This window comes from Tachysurus vachellii, chromosome 25 (assembly GCF_030014155.1).
Source record: "Tachysurus vachellii isolate PV-2020 chromosome 25, HZAU_Pvac_v1, whole genome shotgun sequence".
Classification (NCBI taxonomy): Eukaryota; Metazoa; Chordata; class Actinopteri; order Siluriformes; family Bagridae; genus Tachysurus; species Tachysurus vachellii.
The window spans coordinates 14,316,578-14,326,577 of NC_083484.1; the positions used below are offsets into that span (position 1 = coordinate 14,316,578).

Consider the following 10,000-nt stretch of genomic DNA (forward strand, 5'->3'; position numbering starts at 1 on the left):
CCTGAACAAGAAATGATCCGTGCAGAAATGATCTCATGCTGAGGGCACGGTCGTCTTATTTGGATCGGCGTCATGGCTGGGAGCGTAGTTACAGGCCGAGGCGTGTATGAACCGGCTCCCTGTGGGAGTCTGTGGTTGATGCTAATAGTGTTTAAACGTCACAGCGGTTTTGCTCTGATTACTAAGCGCAGAACACAAAGTAAAGCGAACACCTGCAGTGAGTTACAAGGTGCTCATCTCTCGTTTGTCTCTGCGTGTATGTGTGTGAATCTGAAATGAGTTGGTTGTAGCCAAGAGTCACTGCATATGAGTGTTGTTTAAAATCTGTTTTATACAGTAGTTATGTAACATAAACATGAGACTCGTCTTCCATTTCTGAGAGGTCAAATGCGGACGATCCACATCCGGGATGTGTCGTTTTGGGAATCATATGACTCTGATTCAGATCTTTTAGTTGATTGCAATTTTTGAGTCGCTGCTTTTGTGATGCTTTTGCTGCAAAGCTATCAGTATTCTGTATTCACCATCCTATAATGCCACATGAGTGAAAGACAAAAAAAAAATTGAGAATGATGAACGTCTGAGTCGTTTCAACACGTACAGAATAAAGAGACAGCCCTGAAAACGGTGAGACGTGTATACGATTTTCATCAATGTGTGAATGAGGCAGTGTCAAGTTTCTCTGCTGCTTGTAATCATGTGTATATGATGTAAACAAGATCAGGACAAAATGATTCCTTTTTAAACTTTATCTAAATAACAGTGCAGGAAATTTGGTGATCCATGTCCATTCGTTAAAATTCTCATTGAACAGTTTCTTTTACAGATTAATGACTTTGGATCTTTCGAGGGGGGAATAAAAGTAAGGATTCGTTTGAGAGCTGAAAGAGTCGGGTCAAGATTCATTTGTGATTTGATTCAATTGCTTTGAGTCTAAAAGGAGTCTTGAAAGTTCTCAGTTTCAAGTCGATGTGGTCAGAAGACGATGGTTCGTCATTGTTGTTTCTGCTCGTCTGTAAAGCGTGATTATTTGACCGTACTGTAGCCTTCCTGTCAGCGTGAAACTTTCAGGCCAATCTTAACTGACCTCTCACATCAACAAGACGTTTCTGCACACAGACAATCAGTACTGAGAGAATTGCCATAGACAATGTGAAAATGAAATGCATTATTATAAAGCATTATCATTCTTAGACTATAAGTGGAATAGGATTTTTTAAGCAGTGTGGAAAGCAAAGGGAAATTCAAAATCCTTAAACACGAGTCTCAGATAATGAACTCTTTCAGCAGAGCTTCTTAAAACCTTAATTGTGTGCACTTTTAAAATGGGAAGTGCTTCAGAATGCAATTACTAAGAGTGTGTAATGCTTCATGTTATGCTAATGCTAGCTGGAGTCGTTACACTTGTTTTTCTGTGCTCTGCTTGCATCTCTGTGTGTGTGTGTGTGTGTGTGTGTGTGTGTGTGTGTGTGTGTGTGTGTGTGTGTGTGTGTGTGTGTGTGTGTGTAAGCCTATGGCTTCACGTTTCACAGTCAGCGACATGGACGTGTATCAATTACGAAGGTGTCATCCTTGTTCCCCACAGACATCATTTTCCTTTCGCGTCTTATTATGATCGGCACATCAGAGAGGCGAGACGGGAGTTTGAGCGAGAGCAAAATCCTCACTCGCTTTCTTTCTCACAGCCAAAAATGCACGCTGCACTAATGCATCAAGGTCATGGCAGGAGCTGTGACAGTGAGCAGGGTTTTAGTGATGGATGTAGCGTCTGTTTCACAGAGGCGGAGAGTCAGGGTGTGTGTTAAGCCTTCGTGAACCCCCCTCCGGTACCATGAGTTCTGCAATCACATCTGGATTTAGTTCAATTCCACTGGGGACTGACTGCACACATCATCTGTAAAAAATTAAAAAAAAAAAAAAAAAAAAAGAGAGAGAGAGAGTGGGAGAGAGAAGAAGGACTGAGTTTAAAAATAAAAAAAATCTCCTGAATTCCACTACAACATTCGGCCATAATTTCCAATGTGAGGCCATGTTTGTGTAAAACAAGTGATGATACATTGATTTGACTCAGTGATTCAGTGATTCAGTGATTCACTGCTTCAGAAAACTGTGTCTTTGAGAGAAATTTCTTCTTTGGTCTGAAAAAAACATTTTCATAATGAATTTTATAGATTTACATTTATGGCATTTAGCAGACACCCTTATCCAGAGTGACTTACAACTGAGCATTAAGGGCCTTACTCAGGGGCCCAGCAGTGGCAGCTTGGTGGACCTGGGGTTCAAACCCATGACCTTCCGATCAGTAGCCCAACACCTTAACCACTGAGCTACCACATCCCACAGTGAGATTCATCACTCATTTGTGAAGAAGGCATGCCCTGTCAGTCTCAATGAAGTAGGCGTGGCCTGTGTGAACATCAGTCAGAGTAAAGAGGCGTGGCCTGTATGGCTGTCGGTCCTAGTAAAAAGGTACAGCCTGTGTGTATGAGTTGTCATAAAGTAGGCGTGGCCTATATGCTGGTTAGTTCTATCGAAGAGGCGTGGCTTCTTCTGTCATATAATAACTCAACCTCTTATTGACTCTTATGTGATTTTCTTCTAGAAATGTTTCTCGAGACCGATTGGATTTTGTTAAATACGTCTTGTAGCTAGCTATGTGGTTTGTATAATAATGTCTCACTAGCCAAAGGTTATCAGGGGAACCAAGATAAATATGTATTTCTTGCTATAATATAATAAAAAGTTAGCAGAACTTGTTAGCGTTACATAAATTCACTCATGCTAACAGCTATGTCCTAGTTTCCTTTATTTATTAGCCACAATGAGCTGATTCGGGTCGAAGTCCCAGCTGTGTGGTCTGTCATTACTCACTCGGCCAGACCACACGACGTCCACCTCACTTTAAACACACCATCACTGATCGAGTTCAAACCCACTTTCTCAAAAGAGCAGGGGAATCCCGAGTGGGTTTTTAGCCACAATCTATAGCTAAGCCGCTCAGAAGAAGTGTGTTTTCTGGACAGCGCTTGTTCCCTGACGACAAGTTCCTGAAGGATTAGTGTACTCGTCCTGAGAGTGGCACGCAATCGAAGTGCAGATTTATTGAGCGGCTCAAGCTGGCCGGACGTTTTCCACATTACGGATCGGTGGGAAAAAAAACAATGTTGTAAAATACAGGCTCATGCAATGGGCACGGTGTCAGAATCCCACCACAGCGACCCGGGTTTCTGTTCAAGTTAATAAGCCATGCGGCTCTTAATCCAAATGGCTCTCCTCCAACATGGCTGGAGTTTATAAAATGTGGGTTGCAACACACACACACACTATTCTCCAAGATAACACACCCTGTTGGTTATGGGGATTTTGCAAGGCAGCATGTTAGAAACCAAATCTAAAGCAAAGTGTGTTTGTGTAAAAGTAAGAGGTTTTTAAAAGATCTCTGTAACTCTGATGTCTATCCAATATAAATGTTCTGTTATAAAAATGTAAGAAATTAAGAAAATGTAAAATATAATCAAACCCTCTATGGTAGGGTTCTGCATAGACTTTTTAAATGTTTCCCCAAACAACCAACAAACCCTATACTGTAGGAACCCTGTTTTCTAAAAGTGAACATTAATCAAACTACGGTCTTGGGAACAAATGGTTCTTTAAGGATTCTTTGAGAGTAAATTGAATTCTCAAGAGTTCCTAAATATTAAAATAAAGTTCTACTTGGAACCGTTTCATTGAAGCGTTTTGGAATCCTTTATTTTTTTTCTTCCAAAAATCTACCAATCTTCCATTTTATTTAATTTTTTTTAAAAAAAAAAGGGTTCATTAGATAATTAAGAGCTACTTGTTGTTTTTTTAAAATGTTCTATTTCAAATCCTTTATGATCAGGACAAAACAATCATAAAGGAAATCATACAGAGTTCCCCAGTGGAACATTTGCAAATTATTATGGGTACAAAAGAATAGAACATTTTCTAAAATCTCTTTAGGCACACCCTTTCCTTATAATTGAACACACTTCACGCAACACTTTTAGAAAAAAAAAAGGGTACTTAAATAGTTCTTTAAGGTTTCATTAAATAATCATTAAAACATATATAGTTTCCAACAAGTATTCGGCTTGAAATCCTTTCTCATGTGCTGTAGGGCAGAACCTTTAAGGGTGAACACATGCCAAACTACACTCTAAGAAAAAGGGTTCTTCAAGAGTTCAGTAAAAGTTCATGTGATAATCAATTGTGCATGGCTTACAAATAAAGGATTTTGTTAAGTAGCCCTACTGATTGGGAAACGCTCTACACTAAGAAGAACCAAAAATGGAGTTTTGCAGTGATATCTTTTTTTTGTTCCCTGTAGAATCTTTCAGTACTTAGTTCTTTATAGAACCTCTTTTTTTAGTGCCACAAATAACTTTTTTTTTTTAGAATAAATATACTTTTCCACTCCAAAGAACGTTTTGTGCAATAGAATTGTTCCATGGATGTTAACGTTGGGGGGCACGGTGGCTTAGTGGTTAGCACGTTCGCGTCACACCTCCAGGGTTGGGGGTTCGATTCCCACCTCCGCCTTGTGTGTGTGGAGTTTGCATGTTCTCCCCGTGCCTCGGGGGTTTCCTCTGGGTACTCCGGTTTCCTCCCCCGGTCCAAAGACATGCATGGTAGGTTGATTGGCATAGTTGATTGCCCTGCGATGGGTTGGCACTCCGTCCAGGGTGTATCCTGCCTTGATGCCTGAGATGCCCGATGCTCCCCGTGACCCGAGGTAGTTCGGATAAGCGGTAGAAAATGAATGAATGAATGAATGAATGAATGAATGAATGAATGAATGAATGAATGAATGAATGAATGTTAAATTTTATTCATAGAAGCATACACCCTGACCAAGAACCATTGAATTAGCATCATTTATAAGACTGTAGTGTAGAGGTCACCATAGCATGGAACATAGAGCTTAGGCATTGTTTCTCCAGCATTATTGTTACCCATTTTACACAAAAAGTTCAAACAGTGGATGGAAAATCAACAATTATTAATACTTTATTTATTTATACATTATGTATTCTATGAGACCACATCATTAGAATGCTGATTTTGGTTCCCTAAGGCTTTAATCAACGATGGTTCCCAGGAGAAGAACCCTGGCCGCTTGTTTCCTCCGTTTAGGATTTCTTTTCTAAAGAAATACTCAAGGTGTTCTGGGATATATTTCTGACCTACTGTAGCATCGTGTAACGTGTTTGAAACTGGTGTGTTTCAGGCTTCATGCGTGTCTCCGCTCGCGTGCAGGCACGCGGCTCGGCCAACAAAGCCACGCTCTTAATTTTTTACAGCCTTTTCTTTTTATATTCCCCATCATTAATGGCTTGCAGGACTTGAAATGTTATATTTGAAATCCATTTCAAACTGGTGTATTTTAATACCGGCTATGTGCTGCTTTTAGGAGCAGTTGTTATTGGTCTCAGTTGCTCAAAAAACGATCTGAAATGCGCTTATCCTGAGGCAGTGAGCTTTTAATTCTGGACACACAAACCTCGGGTGGTGGTTTTATAATTCTCTACACTGACGCCTCTCTCCTACAATAATAAAACCCGAAGCGTTGACTTTTATTTTCCATCTCCCGCTATATGTCCCTCCTGCTGCGTTGGCCTGCTTAATGCACCGGCTTTTGTCTGGTGCACTTAATAAGGATGCAGGCATCAGTCTCGCCGTCTGACATTAAGCGCTGCATTATGAAGTGCACTGGATAGTGGAGGTATTTGAAAATATATTAGAATCCTGAAGTCCTGAAGAGGATCTTAAGGGTGTGTGTTTTATTTATTTATTTATTTTACAGTTTTCCATTAACCCAAGTGTAGTTGATTAGAAGATAAGATTCTGTCTCTTAACCTCAGTCACTTGTGGTTTCCGAAGCTCTGTGACACATCTATAAAAGTGGATGTTGATTTTATAAAAGTGGATGTTGATTATCTATAAAAGTGGATGTTCATTTTTGTTGTTGCTTTTAGAATGATTTGAAATAGTGTTTAAAAAGCCAAATGTGTCAGGATTCAGCTACACAACGGTTGTTAGGGTCTTTAACTTTTAAGAACCTTGTTATCTAAAGGGTTCTTCGAGAATTAATTGGATAATCAAGAGTTCTACTTGGAGCCCTTTCCAAGAACCAGTCAGGAATCTTCAAAAAAATGGTTCCTAAATTTTTTTTTTGTTATAGATTCCACTAACCAAAGTAAACTTAGCCAGGATAGGTGAGTGAAAGAAGTCTACTACAGTATGTGAGTTTGTTCTGTCTCTCATACTCACTTGCTTATGGTTTCTGACACTGTATGACACATTGTTTTCTATACAGTAGCTAAGCTATAGCCACGTCAGGAACCAGTTTAGGATACAAGTGCAGCTACGCAGGGATCTTTATCGTTGAAGCAAAAAAAAAAAAAATGAAGACGCAGTCTAAAAACATAGACATGGTCAAACCAGAGAGAATAATAGTGTAGCAATTCAAAAAGGCTTGAGAACTACAAGAGCGTGCTGTGAAGGTCATTCAGTCCAAGTGTGTGTAAACATTCAACTGGTGAATGTGAACATAAGAGAGTCTGGGTTTATAGTCCAGATACCATGTTTGATGGCCAGGCCGAATTCTAGGATGTGTAGTCGAACGCAGCATCGTCATAACTCGAAGGTGCTAATCTACTCAAAAAACGTACTAAAACGCTAACTACATGGAAGCTACATTGAGGCAAATCAGCTGTGATGTTTGCAGTTTATTGTACAGTGACAAAATAAAATGTACACATTTTCTACAGGCTAAGGTGGCTGATGCCAGTAGCAATAGCCCTGTAACAGTATGTAGCTCAGTTACGGTTACAGTTAAACATTTGACTGGTGAACGTGAACGTGAGAGAGTCTGGGTGTCGTAGTCCAGAGGCCATGTTTGAATGCAGGCTGAATTCTAGGACGTGTGGTACAACTCAAAGATGCTAAGCTACTAAGAAAAATTACTAAAAGCTACAGTAACTACAAGGAAGCTACATCAAGGCAAATTAGCTGTGACATTTGCAGGTTATTGTATAGCGACTTTATCGCACAAAATGAAACGTACACGCTTTGCACACGCTAAGGCGGCTGATGGCGGTACAAATAGCTCATTAACACTAGCTAGCTCAGTAAAATACAATGAAAAACACAAAGCTGTTCTGCTCGCTTATGTGTATTACTTTGTACCGTAGTCTGCCTACGAAGTTAGACAGCATCAGCATGTGAGCTAAAACAAAGACAATTCACTTTCATCCAATTTAACCATCTAATACACATTTTTTACATTTTCATTCTCTCTCCTAATTGGCTACATCTCCTGCATGTCACCATGTAGTCAGACCTCTTTTGTGCCTACATTTGTGGCCTATTTGAGCTGACTAAAGGATCAGACTATATTCTAGTCCTAATTTATCATAATAATGTGTCATAATATTTACAACTGAAATTGATCATTAGGGCAAATGATCAAAGCTTTTTGTATGAGCACATTGTTTTTATTGAAATCACCAGCCAGAGCAACATTTCTAATGGATATCAAACCGTCCTAATGTTATACATTACTGCGTTACTGGATCCTGTCCTACACTCGCACATCTTTTGGCAGAAGTGCTTTTTATTGCTCCAAAAACAGGAAAAACTGCCGCATCTGGTCTTTATTATTTATGATCTTGATCATGAACAGACGATCCGCAGTCAACCTACAGAGCTAATCATCTCTGCAATAAATACCCATGCCTCCAGTCTGTTTTACTGCTACCGTAGTCATGAACCATCTCAAAAATATGACATATAGTGCCATTTTGTTTACGATACACTTGGATCACTTACTCACATGATGTTTTGGCGATTGAAACGGACGCTCGCTGCTGATCGGATGCCGGAAGTCTGTTTACAAATACATGTCAATCCTCAAGGAAGGCAAAAATGTGAATGCAGGGAAAATGCTAGGCTATGTATCGAATCGGATCAGCCAGGACGACCTCACCTGACTCAAAGCAGACTGAGGATGCATTGTAAATTCATTCCTCTCCTCATGTCTCACTTCACCTTCACCTGAATTTTCGAAGAGTATCATTGCGATAAATTTGCCGGTCCTTGACATGTTTTGTCTCCTTCTTTTTCTCGGGTCTCACCTTCTCTCATTGCTTTGTTTTCCTTTGCTGATTGGTATGCAGGTTAGCAGATGATGCTGAAATACTGCTAATAAATATATTACTCGCTTTTCTTCCGTCTTTTTCCTGTCTCTCTCACCTCGTGTTTATAGTAACGAGAGACAAGCCGACTCGTGTTTCTCCTGTTGGTGCTTGTTGGCAAGGCATGTCTACGTCCATATATATCATGTCTAAGGAAACTAAAAATAGAAAAGCAAATAAAATAACATACTAATTTTTGGTTGATTGATTTATTTTCTGATTTATAAACTCACAGTTCACTCATGGTACAGACCCAAATGAAGGATTAAAACTGACAATGAAATCTTTTAAGAAAAACAACAAATTAACAAAACATGAAACATGCTGAGTAATGTTACACTCACTCACTCATTTTCTACCGCTTATCCGAACTACCTCGGGTCATGGAGAGCCTGTGCTATCTCAGGCGTCATCGGGCATCAAGGCAGGATACACCCTGGACGGAGTGCCAACCCATCGCAGGGCACACACACACACTCTCCTTCACTCATGCAGTCACACACTACGGACAATTTTCCAGAGATGCCAATCAACCTGCCATGCATGTCTGGACGGGGGAGGAAACTGGAGTACCCTGAGGAAACCCCCGAGGCACGGGAAGAACATGCAAACTCTACACACACAAGGTGGAGGCAGGAATCGAACCCCCAACCCTGGAGGTGTGAGGCGAACGTGCTAACCACTAAGCCACCGTGCCCCCCGAGCAATGTTACAATAACACAAAATCAAAAGGGAATCACTTTTTATACCCTTCCTCAGGCAGACAGAGCTTGTAACAGCTCCGGTTGTGTTCCACTTCATGAGGATTTCAGACATTCAAAGAGAATATGCCAACTCCATGTGGTCTATACAAATAAAAATGAATGTAATTGAATTGAATCACATGACAACACGTCGATGACGGGAACGCAATGCGAACAATGCAAAACAAACACCAAAACGACAAAGAAAGACTAAAGAAAATTACATCAGGTGTATATACAGGGAGCAATCAGGGGAACAGAGAATGGGGTGTTTTAGGCGGGTCAAACAGACGTGAAGCCACAAACTTAAACAAATGCACATGGCAAAGAAACACAAACATTGATAGGGAAAAAGCCCTGCTAGATCGCCCCCTGGTGTTCAGGCAGGGAACCGTCTAAGCGGTCCATGACACTCCATTGCGATATCATTTCCCTTTTTGCTTGCTCTGTCACACACGTACTTCCTTTGAAAACAGACACCTGTTGCTAAGTCATTGCTGTTGTTTGCTAGTCTGATTGTAGTGCTTGCTCTTCATACACCCATCTTGTCTTCCTCCTTGCCCTCTAAGTGACCCGAGACCACAGGACACAACATATTTATGTTTACTTTTGGTTCGCCATGTTTGTTTAACAATCATCACCCTTTCACTTCATATACAGACCAGTCAGTCATAACACTGTCTAGATTTGAATTTCTCTGTAAACAGGAGTCTGAAGCAGGCGACGCTGCAGATGAAAATGTAATCCTATCCATATACAGGCGATAGGTGGATTTTTCTTTAATTTCAGATTGTTTAAATACACTAACCTGCCTGTAAAGCACTCCCTTTATACCGCTTAGCCACAGCAACGGGCTGGTAAATTAAAGGAGTTTCTTTGCTGTGCCAGAATTTTACCACCGTTTGGCAGGTGGGTGGGTTTTCATTTGAAGCCCTGCTGCCAGCGCAGTTAAAAGTGACTGGGAATGTTGTAATAAACGTGAATATGTATTACAGAATAATAACAGTAATAAAACAAACAATATATATCAATGACAGC

General features: G+C 40.4%; 1 protein-coding gene across 2 annotated transcripts in view; it reads left to right on the forward strand.

Moving 5' to 3' along the window:
• The window catches only part of znf385d (zinc finger protein 385D), a 67,112-nt gene that overhangs the window by 2,654 nt on the left and 54,458 nt on the right, over window positions 1-10,000 (forward strand). The window lies entirely within an intron of this gene.